This window comes from Carlito syrichta, unplaced genomic scaffold (genome assembly GCF_000164805.1).
Source record: "Carlito syrichta isolate Samal-C Ts95f unplaced genomic scaffold, Tarsius_syrichta-2.0.1 Scaffold302880, whole genome shotgun sequence".
Taxonomy (NCBI): Eukaryota; Metazoa; Chordata; class Mammalia; order Primates; family Tarsiidae; genus Carlito; species Carlito syrichta.
The window spans coordinates 1,019,869-1,040,266 of record NW_007246976.1 but is presented as its reverse complement, the minus strand read 5'-3'; the positions used below and the strand labels follow the sequence as shown (position 1 = coordinate 1,040,266).

Sequence of the window (20,398 nt, the reverse complement as noted above, 5' to 3'; positions counted from 1 at the left end):
AAGTCACAATTTATATTTTTCTCTGAAAGCACCAAGGAATTAATACCTCCTTTCCAAGTGCATGTATACCTGAGCGTTCCTTTTATATCTAGGTGGAGGCTATACTGCATGTATTCGTATATGTTATATGTATGTATGCATATTTTGTAAACCTTCGTTGAATAAGTGCATTGATGAAACATTAGCTACCACCTGGAGAATGGAGCACATTCAGGCGAGAGTGATGAGGGAGTTGTTGAAAGGCAATATTGAGAGTTTCTCGTATGCCAGTCAATATTCTAAATGCTTCAAGTGCAATATCTTATTGTCATTCTTAACACCTGTTTAAGTAGGTATCACCACCTGTGATAACTTCATACTGCAGATGAGGAAACTGGGCAAACAGAGCGCAAGTAACTTTTCCCAGGCTGCATTATAAGGGACAGACTCTAGCCCATGCTGAACCACCAATGCTGTATTGCAGTCGTGCAGTAGAGAGAAGGTGGTCACTTGGATCAGGGTGTGGCAATGAAGATAGGAAGAAGTTGATAGACTGAAGACACATTTTTGCTTGCTTCATCTACAAGAGTAAAAAGTAAAAAGCAATGTTAATGCTTAACATCAGAAATTTGACTTAAATTTTAACATATCCATATAAAAGAGCACTATGTAGTTATTCAAAATCACTTTTTCCAATGAAAGGCACCATTTATTTTTGACTGAGAATAGTATGTCAAGTAAAAAAAAAGGGACATATAAAATGCATATTTTGGATGATCCCATTTTTTTATAATATATATTTTTTATTTTAAAGTTGTGAGGTACAGTTAAGGGTTAGGTATACAAGTATTCATTGTGCAAGTATCCTTGTTGATGAGGTGTGACGCCTTTCCCCAGACAGATATTGACTACTGTTAATCCCACCTCCCTTCCCCTTCCTGTCCCCCCTCCATGATCCCATTTTTAACAAGTGTGTGGGCCTGTGTATACAAAGAGAGACTAGAAAGGAAGTTGCAAAGAGGGATAACTTAACTTCCTCTTTTCCTATTTGGTATAGGTGGGAGATGGGACTCTGCACAAATTATATTTTCTATTTACCCTTTATTTTTCAATTATTTCTATAGGAGCAGGCATTGTTTCTATAATAAAACTGCTTGGGAGGAATGAAAGAATAACCAAACCACAATTCATTCATGAGTTCTAGAAAAACCAGTGGAGATTTAAGACACAGACTAAAGGGGGTGATGGCAATAACACGAGATTAGTACTAGCTCATCCCTGAAGCTACAGGCTCCTGAGTGAGTTCACTGGTCTGGGCCCAGGTACCATGGGAAGTTGTAGAGTGATGCTTTTCAGTGCCTGCATCCAGAGAACATGGCAAAGCCATCCATAGACAGAACCAGACAAGATACAAATAATGCAGACAAGCATCACATAGAGCAGACTGTGCATTGAAAAAAGGAGACTGGATGGGTACAGGAGAGGAGGAGGCCAGGGACAGAGGAAGGCCAAAGCAGAGTGGGTGGTGAAGCTGTCATTCATTCCTCCCCTGGGTTGGGCACCTTTATGATATCTTCACAAAGGTGCTATATGGGCTAGCTGCACTCAAGATTGGCAAGATGAAGCCAGGCACGGTGGTATGTGCCTGCAGTCCCAGGTACTTGGGAGGATTGCTTGAGTCTAGGAGTTCAAGGTTGTAGTGCAGTATGATTGTGCCTATGAATAGCCACTGCACTCCAGCCTGGTAGCTACAGCGAGATCCCATTTCAGGAAGGGAGGGAAGGGGGGAGGAAGGGAAGGAGGAAGGAAGGAAGGAAGGAAGGAAGGAAGGAAGGAAGGAAGGAAGGAAGGAAGGAGGGAAAATTTAAAAGATTGGCAAGATGAGCTGAAGACAACTATAAAGGTTATTTGGAGTCCAAAGTCATCAAAGGTAAAGACCCAGAGTTGAAAGAAACTACCAGAGAATGGAGACTTGAAGGATGGATGGAATTTATGTTGGAGAATTAGATGGAAAAAGAAGCCATCTAGCACTGGCATAGGAAGAAATGTAAAAATTAAAATTCAAGAAAGGATCTTTAACTGGATTTTATAATAACCAAGGCACTGAAATAGCAGGCTTTTTAGTCTGAGAAACTCTGAGAAACCACTGGAAGCATAGATATATCAGCACAAGGAAAATGACATAAAAAAAAGTCACTATAACTGGCTGTCGTCTCATTCAAACCCCTCCTTTCTTATGCTTCTTCCCAAGCCATCTGACTGCTGACTTGAGATTGACTTTTTGAGACTGGTATTCCTGTTCAGACTCTCTTCTTTTGCAGCAGAATTAGAACTACAACAAGACACCCGTGCAACCTAAGGGAGCACATTCTTCAACTCAAGCTACACTGAGACCCCACTTCCACCCCTCACCTTTGCTAGACTATTCTGTTCGGGGAGCTGGGAACATCAGATAAAGCTTTTGTTCACCTGTTCAAAGGTGTTCTCTGGAGAATATGTTCATTTCTCCTAGAGAGAGTTTAAGCAAAATTTACTTTTCTTGGACAAAAGCAATTTCTAGGCTATTTGCATGCTGTCAGTTCTCTGCTTTTCTGCAGAGCATTTCATTGCCAAGCACGTCTCCATGATTTATTAGCCAGTCCTCCACTAAAGGCTGAAAAGTTGTTATTTCCTCCATGTTTATGGATGATAAAAATCAGAGCTACGGATTAGTTAAGTGTCTTCTATAAGGTCATCCCACAAGTTTGAAGGACAGAGCTGGGGTTAGAACGTGTGCTCCCTGACTCGCCCTGCCCTAAGAGGTCCACTGGGCCGCACTGCCTCTCTGCACGACAACATAACATGCCGTCAGGGGCAGATGTTGCCTGTCACCCTGACCATTCATCATGCCCATAAGAAGGTGCAATTACAGAGAGAGATTTTAAAAAATAGCTCTTATCCAGGTGGCTAAAATCACTTCACCGAAATAAAGGCTTGAAAATCAATGTCTGAGTAGTGGCCACATTTTAATCCTCACCTAACTTCTCTCTGCTAGCCATTCAGCATGACTTTAAGACACCTTATCCTGATATTAGTGATGGGTACTCAAAGAAAAAAAAATCTTTTAAATATTTTTCTAAGCATTTAGGAAAGAAAAGCACAAGGAGGAAGCAAAGCCGTCTTCTGAATTATAAAAACAAGGAATCAGATCGGGGGATTATCCATGGTTCCAAATTTGTCTGAGGCACCTTTCAGCCCTGCTTCCTCCTATCTGTTCTCTTCCTTTGTTAGAGAGCCATTTATCATAGGTGATTGGGAGATGACTTTAAATGTCACTAAGAAAAATATACCATAAAACTGAACTAGAAGAGAACAGCTACACCAACTCTTTGAGTATATCATTGAGGGAGCTGGTGAGAAAAGTTAAGTAAATTCCTAAGAATTATATGGTTACGAGGGCCTAGGGTTTTTTTTTTTAACTATACACCGGACACAACTGGATTGATATAATTCAATCATTTATTTGTTCAATAAACTCTCATTAAGGGTCTGCTATGTGTCAGAAGTTAGAAAAAGAGTCTTTGTCTTCGAAAAACTCATAGTCTAAAGGAATGACAGCAATATGTTATCTGATTCATAACTGTAATACAATTTCAAAAGGCTACCCTAGAGAGTAGACGTGAAAGGAAAAAGATCATCATTGGCTGGCTTAAGAGATATCTTCTATTTCTAATGATTTCAAAATTAGTGGAAAATGTTTCATAGAGACACAAGTAAAAAGGGACTTAGCATGGCTTATAGGAAACCTGGACTTCCCTATACCCTCTCAATTTGTCATTAGTAATTCACACCTAAATACATAGACCCTTTTAATTTCAAGAATAACTGTGATTAAGGAAGGGAATGGAATTTAAACACATTACAGGCTAATACATGTGGAAACAGGTTCTCTCAAATTGCTGTCATGAATAAAAGTGTTGCTTATCCACATAGCATTTTTTTAAATGCAAGAGAGTTTTTGGAGTAATTGAAACAGGAAACATAGTTTTGTTTCCTCTACATTCTTATTATGAAAACTGTAAAGTCTGAAGAGATGTAGTGGAGGAGGGAGTTCAGAATATAAAATTGAAAATTTATACAGTTATACAGGTGGGACCAGGGGCATGTGAACGTGTATGTGTTTGTGTACATGAACACATGTCTGTGTGTATAACTCACAGTAAAAAGAAGATTCTGCCTGTTGATTCTGTGTAGTTCCTTAATTGCAAAGTACAAGAGAAACAAAACTAGAATTTTGAACTTCTGAAAAACCCTAGAAAATAAACACTCTAAGAGATGTTTCCAAATTTGACAAGTTACTGGAAGCTAAGATAGATAAGACCACCAATCCCTTTACTCCAGCCTCTTGAGAGGCCTGGTTTAGAAAGCATCATATTTCTGAGGAGACAAGAGGAGCAGAGAAAAGACAGTGAGTATATGGGCAGGGAAAAGACAAAGGGAGTGACATGTCAAGGCCATTAGAAAACTATTGACAAAGCACCACATCAAAAGCTATTATAAAAATTGAGTTATTGTGTTAGAGAGAACGTTGTAGTAGGAGAGTCAACTTAAGCAAGTAGAGTTTCCCAGAAATAGGATTTTAAAGAACAATCTAGAATAAGCAGATTTCATTACTATTGTAAAAGTTTCTAAGTTTTCTTCAACCAAACAAACTACAGAAAAATCTACAAGGCTAAATAAGTGACTGTATAAGAAATAGGTCAGTAAACTCTAAGATAAAGTGTTTGGAGGAAAACAATGGAAATATGAAATCTTTAGAACCCGAATGAAGCAGTCTAGCTGCCACAAACCCACTGTAGTTTCAATATTATATCATGTCATATTGCATCATATCTTAATATAATACAACACTTTCTAAGGATACCAGGAAGATGTATAGCAGGATTAAATGAACTCCTCCTCAATGCCCTCTGTTTAGCCAGATACTTGACTATGCTCCTCAATTCCTGTATTTGTCTCCATTTCTGGACTAGAATTTTGGAAACTCCGTAGAGATTTTTACTTGTAGTTTGTGAATTTTGAAAATTGGTTGCTCATCCTCCCTCCTGTCTTAATTCTTCCTCACAGTTCACTGACTAAAGATGTCTCCTTTCAGGTGACGCTGACCTGACACTTTTGTCCAGCTCACCTTCAACTTTTGTCCAGCTTATTTTGTTTTGTCTGAAAAATAGTTAAAGAATGCACAAAAGAAACATAATACTATGTTAAATGGATAAATGAGTCAGATAGACCTAAAGACAGCATTATATAAAGACCATCTATGTAGATATAAAAATAAAATATAATATAAATCTTATGATATGCAAGAAAATAAAAATGAATGCAGACCATTTTTATACCTATTCCAAAATGAAAAAATTGATAGAAGACATTCATAAAATACTACCAGTGAGTTGTGGAACCTTAATTTGGACAGAATAGTTTTTCTGAGAGTAAAATCTTAACAAATATGATAACACCTCACTCACTACCTCATGGTCAACAGGTGCCATTTTCATAATGCTACAATTGTTTTAAAAGTTATTCCTTTAAACCAACCAAACTTCCATGTAACTTCTACCTAAATAGGAATAGCCAAGAATGACAGATGCTTGAATATTTGAAGACATCTGTAACTGTTCTATTTACACTCTATGGTTATAATTATGAACTGTGTTCTTTGATTATGAACAGTCTCCTTCTGACTCTCTCCAATTTGCCAACAATCCCCACATCATTCTCCCTGCAATGGGTCATTGTGAGTGAGATGGTGAACTTCCTAGTTAAAATCAGCACACACTATGTTGACGATTTTCTCTAGAACTACCCACTCAGCAGCTTTATTGGCAGCAATAAATGGTGATGATTTGTCTTTTCTTGTTTTTAATGATTCAGTGATGCTTTCTACTGATTACCATTTTTGGCAAAAGTCTAAAAATCACCTGTTTAATCATTCATTTCATTATTTTACTAGTACTAGAATGCAATTTCATCAACATATTTTTTCAAGAATATATATGTTTGCTTTATTTAAAATTAAGAAAAATAATTTTCTCATCTCCAATCTCCTGGCAACTTGCCAAGGCTCTTAATATTTTCCAGATTATCAATAATTTTTCCAAGATTACCTTTTCAAGTGATCTCAGCTACTAAGAATATAAATTGCCTTAACTTGGATTGCAACTAAATCAAATCGTTGTTTGCTTGTTTGGCTTAGTATTGTCCACTGTAAAATTTAGCACTCCTCTTCCACATCATTTATTTAGCTCCTGTTACTCATATGCATCTATATCTTCAGGTCTCACATGTGAAAGGAAGAGAACAGCCATCAAGACCTAAGTCTCACTCAAGGAACAACTCCCCGGAGTATTCTAGTGTGGAGAAAAGACTTCCACCAAGACCATTGTTTTCAAGGAAGAGAGGTGGGAGCTGCTGCTCCAGGCACTGAATGGCTGTGTGGGTAAAACTTCACAGGATTTGTAACTTAAAACAGCAAAGGAAAACAATCTCTTCAGCTATTCCACGAAAAATGAAAATTGCTTTTAAAACTGTATACCCCTTGGCCTAAAAATTCCATATAAAGACATTTGTTCTAAAAAAATGGAATGAAAAAGTATGAAAAGATAGCTATATAAAAATATAAACTCTAGCCTATTGTAAAATATTAGAAATATGGAAATAACCTAAAATTTCAACAGTTGATTAAATAAGGTATGGTGTTTCCATACTTTGAAATGCCATGTCAAATTTTAAAATGTTGATGTGGAAATATATGTATTGATAGGGAAGATGTGCATATAAATAGTTAAATGAGAAAAAACAGTTTAAAAAATATTTTTGTGTTATTGTTTCGTTTTGCTTATTTGTGTGTGGGTAAAGGATGTATATAAATAGAAATACAAATGGAAGACTATATAACAATATTTAATAATGAACATCATTAGAAGTGTAATCATGGTCAAATAGTTTTATTTTTGCTTGTTTGTATTCCTAGTTTTTATAAAATGAATATGGAATTTGTATAATAAAATTGTATCATAATGAAGGGGAGGCAGATGAAAATCCCAACACGTCAGAATGAGTAATTTGATGCAGGAAAAGAAAGATTGATTGTTGCTGAAGAGGTGTATGCATATGTGGCATGTGCCCACAGAAAGAGAAGTAATTTTTTTACTTAGGGCAACAAATAAACCAGTCAAAGCATTTTCCTCCTTTGTGGCCCATTCTTGTCCCTCACTTTTTCCTCTGCTCCAACTCACTTGCTTTAGTAGGTTCTACAAGGAAATAGGAAAAATAAATAGTGCTTCTTCCATGGTCCCCAAGGCCAAAACATGGTATCATTTTTTAAATAAAAGTTGACCTTGCAAGACACCTAGTCAAGGTTAGCATGAGTCAAACTCAAGTCCACCTTTCCCATCTCTAGAAACATTTCTGTATAATGTTTCACTGACATAAAGAAACCACCAACTGTTTGCAGTGACTCAGTCTTTCTTAGGTTTCAAGAGATGAGACCTGGCTCATGTCTGAGGGGAAAATGTATGCAGAAGAGAGCTCCACTTCCCAAGCCTCCTTGGGAACCCTGATGGCCTTCATCTGTCACTCCTGACATTAGCCTTCTGCTCACCTGTGATTCTACTAGTGTGTGTATGTGCATGTGTGTATGTGCATGTGAGCACACAGGTAGAGTGAATAAATGCCATGGTGTAGCCCTTTTCCTACTCAGAAGACAAGAGAACTTTCCTGAAGACCTTAGTAACATCAAATAAGTTGCTCAAGAACCCACTAACCATTTTTGTCCCAGATAACACTAATAGTGACAATGGCATTATATCAATTTCTATTTTAAAAACATTGTATATTTCAGCAAAAATTTCATTCAGAAACATCTTTTCCTTATCTCAAATACATTGATTTTGTTTTTCTGAATTATGTCCTCTGCCCTTTTGTATGTAACTATCTTGAAAATTGGCTTGCAGAATGCAATGAAAAGGACAAAAACTTTGACAATAAAAAGAAAAATGATGATTTACTAGCCATAGGACTTTGAAGAAGTCTCATAATTTCTTTGAACTCTCCAATTTCTCACCTATAAATATAGTCAAGTAAGCATTGCAATACAGGGTTTGAGGGAAAATTAGAGGAAACTCTGTATGTATGCCACCTTGAACAATGTCACCCAGAAAGAGTCCCTCCTCTCCTGACCTGGGCACCATTTCTGCAACTGCAAAAAAAGTAAGATGTTTCCAAAAGCTCCCATGTTGATAGGTATTCAAATCTTTATGGACATTGCAGTGTCATGTCCGGGAAGCATGTAATATCTCGTAGTACAGAAAAGACTAAAGCACTGATTAATTAAAAGTGTCAGGTGCATGTTAAAAATCCTGTTGGACGTTAAAACAGATAGTGACAGGATTTGCAAAAGAGAATGATTTAAGGAATTCACCGGCCATGGCATAGCCATATTAAAACGCTATCTACCTAGTAAGAAATGGTACTTTCAAAGCGCACAGGGGTTTCCTTCAACCTCAGCCATCATTATTTTCCTCAACCTCATCACTTTACTTACAAAGTAAACAAAACAAAAATGATTCAGGTGTTGCTTTTGTATTTTTTTTAATGCTCAGACTTATGTTGCTGCCTGACCTAAAAGACAATTTTATCTAACTAAGTTATAGATCATTAAGCTGAAAAAAAAAGTTTGCCTGTTACTGCTGTTTTACCATCTTGCCCCATCTTGTCTCATTAGCAGGAACTGATTGAGCATGAAGGTGTTCTCTGCCTGTCAGTAGATAAAGTAGGTGCTCTTGGCTTTCATCTGTTCTGAATTCTCCTTGTCTCATTATCTTTCCAAGGTCAGATTCTCTGACACTGCGGCTGCTTGCTTAGCACTCTATCCTGGCAATTACTTGCCAGGCAACCTTAGCCACAATAAGATTTCTTATCTTTGACATCGAGACAGAAATGGACACTAGAATCCCTGCCTCTGCTCCTAGGCCACCCTCCCTGAACTCCTTTCTCCAGTACAGTGGTATCAGAGATCCATGTGGCTCATTCAAGGTTGCATCCTATCACCTCCAAGGAGCCACCCCATTATGACATTGAATTCAGTATAGTCCCATAGAAATCATAGGGTAATGCCCAGTCTTATCTTATATTGGGGCAAGTTGTTATATCACAGACCTCAAACTTGGGGTCTCATCCTTAAACCTCCTTGTTCTGCTTCAGTGAAAGGCATATGATCACAAAGCTATTCTATTTTGATTATTAAATTTGTCTTCCTTTCCCCAACAGTAATTCCTGCCAGACTACCTGCTCTTTGGAAAGGCTGTCAGAAGCAGCTGTACAGAGAGGAAATGCACCACACTCAAGCCCCAGAAAGTGGTTCCAACCAGAGTGATTTGTGAAGGTGAATTTGGTCACGGTGACACTGTCTGAGTTAAGTTCCTTCTTTCCTGAGACAGCAAATTCTCCTAGGAATTGTTTTTACTTTGTAAATAATCTGTGCACAAAAAAATAGGAAATAGATATCTCAACCAATTTATTTAAAGGTGGGTCTGGTTGCGGGGGAGGTCACAACTTCCTTTGGAAACTTGGAGAATAATTTTGACCATTTATACTGTGTCAAGAGGTACATACCTGCTAGGCACCATTTTGCCTAAAGAATCGGTTTCCTCCTTCGATTTGATGAAATCCTACTGGAAGTATCCATGTTCTTTTCCTGATTGAAAAGACAATGTGCAAATGCACACTCATCTCTGTAGAGGAGGAGTAATCAAGTTGAGTTAACTAAGCAGTTGGACAGCAAAGTCCAAATATTCTGCAGGTCGAGAAATTTGCCCACTGGGAAAGTCCTGTCAACTGTGCTAACACAACCTACTGACCCTTACTTCTCATATTTAACATAAGCAAACAACAAACCTATGAAGGTATATATAACCATTACACTTACTGCCCTCTATAAACTTGCAAATCTCAGGGCATCCTGCTCAAAATGTAGCTATCTCCTACAGTGGCATCTAGTCTGTGCTCACCACAAAAATAACTAAAACAAGAAATGTGAAATACAGCAATATTCCCCAAAACTTGAAGTCAGAAAATAATTCTCAAGAACTCTCATCTAGCAAATACACGTGGTAAGCCCAGAGAGTGACACTAACAGCTAGACGTCGACATAGCAGTGGTGCAAATCACAGTCTTGTGGTTTTCTAAAATTCTGCAAGGTTGTAAAGACATGCAGCTTCATTTTCTGGCCAGTGTCCTTTGGGCTTCATCATTTGCACCTGTAAAAATGCACACAACTCCTCAAGCCAATATCCAACAAAATCAGACTGCACCTTATAATAGCTGTTCTCCCCCAAATCTCTATCACTTAATAATCTGATAAATCTCTTACCTTATTTTTAAAATCTTGCCAAGAATTTTTAATATTTTCATATGCCATACATTGGTAATTAATATTATGCGATTAGTAAAAGGACAGTCTTTGGGAATGTATAATTTTAAAAATGAAAGGTTGTTTTATGCATTAGAAATAATGCCTGCTGGCTTATAGAGGCTCCTGTGACTTTTGGTTTCCTAGGGAATTAGACAGGCAAAGTATACAACAAACCCTCATTCTACTGTGTTAGAAGGGAAAAGCTTCAGCAAATGGGTGGAAACATTCATTGTATCACCAGAGTACATACTTTAAATAAAAAAGGAACACAGTCCTCTGACCAACAGCAAAAGTGAGAAGAGTAGAGAATCTGGAATCCCATTCTTTTTACAGTCAGGATATGACTGTGTTCTTAGGAACTATTTTGTTTGTCAAGATATATAGTAATAATTGTAGATAATGTTTAATGACTACCATCGACCCTCCATACCAATGTTTTCATCTAAAGATTCAACAACTTTAGATCAAAAATATTCTTTTTTTTAAAAAGAGGAAGAACAGTTGTATCTGCACTGAACACATACAGATTACTGTTGTTGTTGTTGTTGTTACATTGTCTTCCTTTACTAGATGTTGCTAAAACAGGAGTCAAAATCTTTGTAAAGTTCACTATTCTGATATTCTGTATTTCCTCACATTCTCTGTGCAATGATTTCTTTTTATTTTCCTTTGAAAAGACTTGCCTTAGGTTTCCTTCTGCTGTGGCTTCCACACTCTCTGTTAGTCCTCTAAGGGGTGAGGCACCATCTCATGATCTTGGAAAGGAGGCCCAAAGAGAATCTATTACCATAAAACATGGCCCAGTCATCTTATCATCTCACTTGACAGTATCACTTTAGTTAACGTTGAGTTAGTGTTTCTATTATAAACCCAATTTACTGAAGGTGGGGGTAGGACAAGAAAGAGAGATGGGATCATATGTCAGCTGTGTAAAATGACACGAGACTAAATGCAGGTTGCCAACGAAGGTAGGACTTTTAAACCATGATGCCCAAGGGAAAAAGAATTCATTTACGTGCCTCTTGTTCTTCAAAATAAGGTAGCACAAACATGGTCTCAAAATTAGTTCAGTACCAGTGATCTTGCCTATTAATGTTCACCCTCTCACCTGTTGGTGAGATTAAACAATTGAAGAGAAGAAGAAGAAGAGTGAGATGTAATGGGAAAGGGAACAAGTAGGAAACAAAACAAACTAAGCTCCCATTCTGTTTCTTCCACTTATTAGCTACATCATGACCAAGTCATTTTACAATTTACTTAAGGAGATATTGGTTTCCTCACTCTATAAAATGGTGCCAACAATGGCTCTGATGCTGTCCGAGCAAGTCCCTGTAAAGGTCAAGTGAGTCGATCTGGGAGAGCACATTCAAGCTCAGCAAGCACAGCACAAGCGCAGGCTGAGAGGAGCTATCACAACCCCACAGCGAACAGGATCCCAAACCATCTATAACTTGACCTGGCTTGCCAATGGGAAGACTTGTTAAATACTTATGGGCTGTGCTCAGACCTCCCCACCTTGAGCCTGCCCCAACATCTCCTGGTTCCACTTTAGGTCAAGCAGCAGGGGAAGTTCCCAGGCAGTGTCAGGGAGAAGACCATAAATTACACAGGTTATCTCTTTGGAGATGAGTATTGCCCTTGGAGGAACCCCAATGTTTCCAGAATATAAGAATATCTTAGATTTGCTTAAAATTTTTGAATCATATATATGAGATTATATATTTATATATGATATATTTATCTCATATATATGTCTTGGTATATGATTTTATAAATATTTACTATATTTATTTCATATGTATGATTTGATGTTTTATATGAGTATAAACATTTATATGTAATTTCATATATTTTACATAATTTTATATAACTTTCATGTAAAATCACATTTGTAAATGTTGTCTCAAACACACACACACACACACACACACACACACACACACACACACACTCACACACACACACAGTCTGACTCTAACAGTTAATGAACAAGTTGGATTTTATATGTGAGAAAAACCGCTTTCATAAAAAATGTCTGCCTATCCACTTATGACTTTATCATTTAACAATCTTTGTGTACTTAAAATGTGATAAGTGGCAGACAAGAAGAAGCAGATAGTCCCTAAATAGAGACCAGAGATCAAGAAAATTAAGGCAATCAACATGTCACTTGGATCAGGAATCTTGATTAGTGACTAATTCACAATTTGGTAATCATCATTCATTTTTTTTTTTTTATTTTAAAGATGTGGAGTACAATTCAGGATAAGAATGTTTATTATGCAGGTGCCCTTGTTGATGAGATGTGCTCCTCCTCCCCTGGCAGATTCAACTACTGCTAAACCTGCCCTTCCCCTAGCAATTTCCCACTACTTTTCTTTTCTTTTAGTATTATGATAATTGTTCAAGGTTCTTTTCTTATAGTATTACAATAATTGTTCAAGGTCCACTTGAATAATTATCCTTGAAAAGGATAATGCCAATCCTTTTCTTATATTATTACAATAATTGTTCAAGGTCCACTTAAGAGTGAGAACATGTGATACTCAGTTCTTTGTTTCTGTGATGGATCACTCAGTATTATTGACTCTAAGTCCATCCAAATTGCTGTGAATTTTGTCCTTCATTATGGCTGTGTGATATTCCATAGTGTATATGTACTACATTTTTTTAATCCAGTTCTCTTTTGATGGGCAACACAGTTGGTTCCATGTTTTTACTATTAGCCAAAAAGATACCTGCATGTGCAAGTATCTTTTTCATAGACGATTTGAGTTCCTCCAGGTATATTCACAGTAGGGGAATTGCAGGGTTGAATGGAAGGTCAATATTTAAATCTTTTAGGAATCGCCAAACTGTTTTCCACAGAGGTACTAGTTTACACTCCCACTAACAGTGTAGAAGTGTTCTCTTTTCCCTGCATCCTCTCCAGCATCTGTTGTTTTTTGAGTTATTGATGATGGCCATCCTGACTGGAGTTATGTGGTATCTCAGTGTGGTTTTAATTTGCATTTCTTTGATGACTAGTGAGGCTGAGTATTTTTTCATGTATCTGTTGACTGCTCATATGTCTTCTTTAAAGAAGTGTCTGTTCGTGCCTTTTGCTCATTTTGTAATGGGGCTGTTTTTTTTTTTCTTTTCGGCACATTTGAACTCCTTGTAGATCCTAGATGTTAGGCCTTTGTCAGATATACAGTTGGCAAATATTTTTTCCCAGTCCATGGGCTGTCTCTCTGATCTCTTGATGGTTTCTTTGGTTTTGCAGAAGCTTGTCAGTTTGATGAGGTCCCACTTGTCTATCTTATCTCTTATGGCAGGGGCACTTGGAGTTTTGATCAGGAATTGGTTGCTGGTTCTAATTTCCATCAGGGTGTCTCCTGCATTTTTGAAGGTTCTTATAGCTTGAGGTTTTTGAAGATGATTAAAACAAGACCCTGCCTATCACCATACACAAATACCAACTCTTAATCCTTCAATTGATTAAAGAACACTGTGCCTTCAATCGCATCTTCTGTGCAATTATTTTCGGTATCATCGCCATATCATCCTATATTAATTTAAGGTCATTATAAAGATAAATTAATAACATACAACAATATGTTAGTGTGCAACTCAGAAATCCATCCACTGAGAGATGTTGTATCTGAATTTCAATGCAAAGTAGAGTTTGATAGAGGCAAGGAAAAAATTAAGGACAGAACAGAATGGATTATGACTAGAATTTAGTGGAGTAAAGTTTGAGAAATTAAGATAATATAAATGCCTATGTGAGGAGACAGCATTGATTAATAAACAAGGGCACAACTGTAGAAGAAGAAATTTTCTTTTTGGTTAATGGCAGCAGAAATGCCAGACAAGCTGTATGGGTATTCCCTGTGTGGTATATTCACGCGTTCTCTTATATGTAGTTGATATTCATCATTCAGTTGGATTGGAAGGCATGTCTAAGTGACCCAAGGTCTTCAGTGAAGGAGATGGCCCCTATCAAGGTAACCAAGAGTGGGGGCTTTGGGGACAAATGGATCTGGGTCTGCATCTTGGCCCTGCTGCTAACTAATCAACCCTGTCACCTTGGGAGAGTGACTTAACTTATCTAAGCTTTCAGTCTCTCAGTTATAAAATGGGCAATGATATAACCAATATCCTATTGGGTATCTCAGACTTAAATAAATAAAAAATGAAAACAGCTAAGCTAAATGAACGACACCTTGTGTTGGTCATCATCCTTAGAGAAACTGAGAAGACAGGCTGACTTGTGAAGTGTGGGGTTCCTCAGGAAGTGCACCCCACTGAGTGCACAGAATGCATGAAATTCCAGTCGAGGCCTAAGCATTGGGTGGTGCTTTTTGAACCCAACTCAAAGTGTTTTGTGTCCTCAGCTTCAAGGGTACTGAGCAACAAGGTTATGACTTGCAATTAAGAATCAGGAACCAAATCAGAGAAAGAAGGGCTGAGAGTAGATAAATGATTCGTTCAAATTTTGTTGTGGTTATTACATTCTGTGCTGCACTTGCCCACCCCTCCACCCCCCGACAGTCCACATCAGTCCTGGGTTTGGAAGATGAAATGCATTCAGGAAAAGAGTCAAACATCTTCTCTGAAACCTACTAACTGGGGATCCATAAGTCACTTAAACTCTTTAGCTCTTTGGTTTCCTCATATACAACATAGGAATAATAATCTAAAAATAATAAGGAAAAGAGATATTAGGAGGATCAAAAAAGAAAACTTATGAGAAGGCAGCACTTTCCAGCATTTAATTCCATAGAAATTTTATTTTCTAAAATGCTGCTTCCTGGCTCCCACACAGTTTTGTTATGAAATCAGGTTTCTAACCTTGGAAAAATAATGATCTTTCCTGACAAGCTCACCCTGCCACTTCTTCAAGGCCAACTAAGAGTCACCTTCTCTGGAGGAGCCAGGGAATTGGCCACCACTTCTTCAAGGCCTCCCAAGAGTCACCTTCCCTGTTACTCAAAGCCAGGCCTTTGCTGCTGCAACAGTTCTGCTGCAGCACCCCCACCTCTGCCCCTACCTCCCTCCCTGCAGAGCAGAACGCAGTTTCTCCAGGGAAACCCACAGCTCCTTTCTCCAAAAAAGTGGTGATAGGCCCATCAGAAATATGAGTGCTTATGGCCTTTATTCTGATTTGAAACACTCCCAATGCAGGAACCTAAACCAGGATTTCCAGACATCTCTTCTGGAAGCTTTGCCTGTGACCTGCCTTAGGCCACATTCCTGGCTTTCCTTGACCACCACCATCCTAAGATCAGCATCATATACTTAAGGATGTGGACCCTAGACTCAAGTCCCAGCTCTGCCTCTTACTGAAAGTCAGTAGTTTTTCCAGTATACAAAAAATTTTCAACAAAAATACTGCCACTATATTAAGGATTATAGTAAATTCACAGCATATATACAAAAGTTAGATGTAGATATAAGTAGGGATATAAGTGCATTTTTTTAAATCCTACCCTTAGGAACTAGCGCTCATTCTTGATTCTATTTTTCTTCTTTTTCCAACAATCATTAATAGCATCCCAGTGACCAGTTGCACCATGTGTGAGAGACTTAAGATCACAAATGAGAAAAAAATTTCCAAGTTTTGAAAAGAGATACATTTAGTCCTTCAATAAATTATGAGTGATTATTCCTCCTGAGATAAGGTTAAAATGTCTCCTTTTTGGAAAGTATGAACAAATCAGAAGAAATGAAAAGTTGACAAAAAAGAGAAATTTGACTGATTATTAGGTGTGCCAACCTAGAGAGAAAGCAAGAGGGCAAAAGGTTATAAAGAAAATGGGCGAGTTTATGTGTGGCGAGAGAGAGAGGTTATGGTAGATAAAAATACTTACATAGGTATATAATTTTATAAGATCATTGCTACAACCATAAAATATCCCAACAAAGTACAAACAACTCTATAACTTTGTGAATGCCAACACAGTGAAACACTCACATCCTTTCAAAATGTTTTAAAGTTTTCACTATGGCATTAGGGAGTTTTAAACTGTAACTGTATACAATTCCAAGATTCCATTTTGAAACAAAGATAGTATAGGCACATCTGTCCTGGAGGATGCACATTCGTAGGGATGGGGTCTGTAGCAAAATTTGCTATTTGCCTTCTAACTTCCTTTTTCCCTTTCACTCCTGGTAAAATAATGTTTGACTGGGCAAATGTCTGCCCAAAATAAGGATAATCTTCCCAAGCCCTCCTTGGAGTCAGGACTAAGTTCTGGCCAATGATATAAGACAGAAAATGTTATGTGCATTTTCTCAGCATTTTACTTTTAAAGTAAAAACCTGTGTCACTCTCTTTCTCTTCCCTTTTCTCACGTTCTATTGGCCTGAATGTTGAGAAGATGTTGAAGGTCATCTTAGTCCACATGAAAAGAACTGTCCCCTAGAGATAGCAGAACAGCCAACTAGAACACACCTAGACCTCTGATTATTCAACTTCCAATGAGCCCAAACTCATTATGTGAGTAGAAAAAAAAATGTGTTGAATAAGCTATTGCTGTTTTCAGGCTCTCTCACAGAAACCAAGCACATGTTTTAAGACATTGCTTTTCTTTGCAAGAGGGCTAACACCATGCTACTATATTTGCATTGACTAACGTGCCAGAATTAAGATAATGACAGGGTATAAACTACCCCACAACCTTACTCCAAATACAAATGTGACATACCAGAATCGCTTCCATGGTCTCCACTATTGACGCTCCTTGACTCACATGAGTTTACCTGCAGCTATGGCAACAGACCATTCCCAGCATGCTGCATCTTTTCAAGACCCACATCTCTCATCTCCTCTACCTGATGGCTTTCTCTGATATTACAGGAGCTTGCTTCAACTCACTGAGGTGCAACCCTGAAGGGCAGAGAAATTCAGAGTTGCAATTGAGGGCAGCTCTGAATCAAAAGGGAGTGGAATTAGAAAAATGACATGTGAAAAATAATCCTGCCTCCAATCTTCGTTGGAGAATTCTGAAAAAGATTTCCTCTGGCTTTTCAGAGATCTCCCAGGCCCATTCAGATCTAGTTTTCCCCTACCTCCTGTTAACAGGTAATTTACTCACTTTTCTCCTTTCTCCACCCAATTTTCCCTGTGTGCCTCCCATCATGATCTCTTTCCAAATAAACTATGTAGCCAAGTCTTTGGTCCAGGGTCTGCTTTTCAGAGATTTCAAGTCAAATGATCCCCTCTGTCCAACAATGTCCAAAAGTGATTAGAAAGAAGAGTAATAAATGACAAAAAAAAACACTTTTTTAAAAACTGGAAAAAAATTGCACAGGTTAATCTTTAGGTTGTTTATATGAAATTTCTCTTTTGTCACAGAGCTATGGGTTTTCCCAGTATGCAAGAATTTCAAGCAAACTCTTACAGTATTAAAAATTGTGTACTTATGGTTCCAACTACTTGAAAAGCTGAAGCAAAAGAGTTGCTTGCGTCCAGCAGGTTGAGGCTGTAGTGGCTGTGAGCATGCCACTGCACTCCAGCCTGGGCGACAGAGTGAGATTCTGACTCAAAGAAAAAAAATTTAATTTGTAGTAAATTTAATATTGTAGGAATTAAAAGTCTCTAATACACAAAATAATCAATTTAATACAAAGATTTCTGGACCAAATAAAAGTTTTGTCAGTCAACAAACTAAGTGAACATGCAATGCTTCTTTAAGATGTTCATACGCTCTCATTTCCCTTTAGAATTGCTAGTCATCACAAAAGGTTATTTCTCTATCACTTCCCTTCAAACCAGGAAAGAAAGATCAAGAACTTCATCCCCTGTGTACCTGAACTCATGAGTGAATTACCTTTTAGAAAAATGCAATTCCTGGCTTTGATTTTCTTGCATACAGAGGAACTTCCTGTAGATATGCTTGAAAGTGTATGCATGGCAGTAATAGCATAGTTTACTGGTGGGTAATAGTTTTTTTGTTTCTTTGACTGCTAGTGAAAACATAATTCTTGTTAATACGGAATTCAGTGAGTATAAAAATGAAGGGAACAATAGTTTAAAAGCTACTCATTTCTGAAATGTTTTATTCATATTGCTTTATATTTTAAAATACTTAATTTTCTGATCTGACTCACCTTTGATTGTAAGAACTATAAACTATTGAAAGCATAACTGTTATCATAACATAGGCAACATTATTTTTCACTTGTCATTTTTCCAATTAAATAATAGATGTAAGAAACCAATCTTACTGTGAAATGTGTTGTGTGTAGTAAACTTCATGATAACAAAATCTTTTTATTTTAAAATAGAGCCTTAAAAAAATGTAAATGCAGAAAATTTAACCCGACTAATTCCGGGAAGTCTTTCAGCTTCAGAATGCAGAGTTCTTGCCGTGAAGTAATGGCTTATTAACTAGCACATTTAATGCTCTGCTTTTTAAAGAAAGCAACAATGTAGACAGTAACTATGTGGCAGGATGACTCCTTCAAAAGATATACGTTTGATAATTGCACTGCATTAGGTGGAACCAGAAGGCATAGGTCAATCCCCTAAGATGCTCTCACAACCCTACTTAGGGAAGCCAGTTGCATTATCTTTAGTGTCATACTGTTTCCTGTTTTTTAGAGTTGAAAGTCAGACCGGCTTACTTCTCTTGCTAACTTTACACAATGTAGTGCCCCAAGGAGGAAACCAACAAAGGGTAAATTTTACCAGGCTGTGGAAATAGTTGAAGTCACAATTAAGTTAATGTTAAAATTGTAAACACTTGGAGTTCTATATTCCCTTTCAGGTCTTAGCTGCCCTCAAGGAGTCCCGAGTCACCTTTGACAGTACCCAGGTGTGTTGTCCCAACTCCATTTGTGTTCTGCCACTGCTGCCAGTACTTTCCATAGGCATATGGCTCCATCCTACACAGTCCTAACAAGAGCTCTCATCCACTTTTCCCAGTCTTTTCTTCCAGTCAGTGTAAAACTCTTTCAAGGTTCCAATCTCAGAGTGAAGAAGTCATCCTTGATCAAAGTAACTCCTGGTGTGCTTGAAGAACATTGCCCTACATGCACAGCATCTCACCAAATTTCCCAGGAAGTCAGGTTCTTCAGCCTCTAGCTCCCAGTACCTGATCTGCCCTCAGCAGCTACTCCAACAAAACAGAAATTTCACCAAAGAGAAGGAAAAAATTTTTCCTTCTAAATCTTTAGGGAAGAAGCAAAACATTTCTCTCAGGGGACTCAAATGCAGAGTAAATCCCATTTTTACTGCATGAAAATGTTAGATTATCATAAGTGAGTGCAGTTTAGTTATTTACAGCAAAGTCATCTCAAACAGGTTTCCCAGTGGCTTTTCTGTACCACAATTGCAGAGTATAAAGTACTCCCTTTAGGGAGGTTTCCCAGAACAAAGGAACAGAACATTCAACGTCCCTCTTTTTTGCAACACAGAACACAAAATCCTTGCAACTTGAAATTACTATCTTTATTCTTAATTTTCTACAATACGCATTAATATATTAAGAATATTAGAGACATTTCAAGAACCACTCAGCCTCAGTTACCATGTTCTCTATCTCACTCCTTCTCAGATGCCCTACTGATCAGTCTAGAGTTCAATTCTGATACATAGACTGTAAAACTCATTCACATCTTGCTTCAAGAATGCTGCTTACATTTAAACTGAACTTTGTTTCATATCATCTTTAAGATTACTACTAAAATAGCACCTTTCTGAAATAAACTGCTAAATAAAATAAGCAACTTGATGTCTATATGTATGATCATGAATGATTTTTTATCACACAAGTGTGGTTAAAAGTCTAGAATTTAAACTTTAGATTTTTAAATGCAATTAAAATATTAAATACCCTAATAAATTTTGAAAAACACAACGTCCTATTATTAACATGTTGGTATATTTCAATCCTTCTCTACAAACTCTTTTGTATAGGCAAGGTTTTTATGAAATTTTAATTTTAATCTTAATTTAGATATGTTTTTATTTTAGAA

The 20,398-nt window shown here is 37.4% G+C and overlaps 1 long non-coding RNA gene across 1 annotated transcript in view; it reads right to left on the bottom strand.

Annotated features, from left to right (window-relative positions):
• Positions 1-396: 396 nt before the first annotated feature.
• Positions 397-20,398, bottom strand: part of LOC110595569 — a 63,288-nt gene continuing 43,286 nt past the window's right edge. The window contains exon 3 of the long non-coding RNA XR_002481922.1: positions 397-559. This is a non-coding gene — a long non-coding RNA (uncharacterized LOC110595569). The remainder of the gene's footprint in view (positions 560-20,398) is intronic.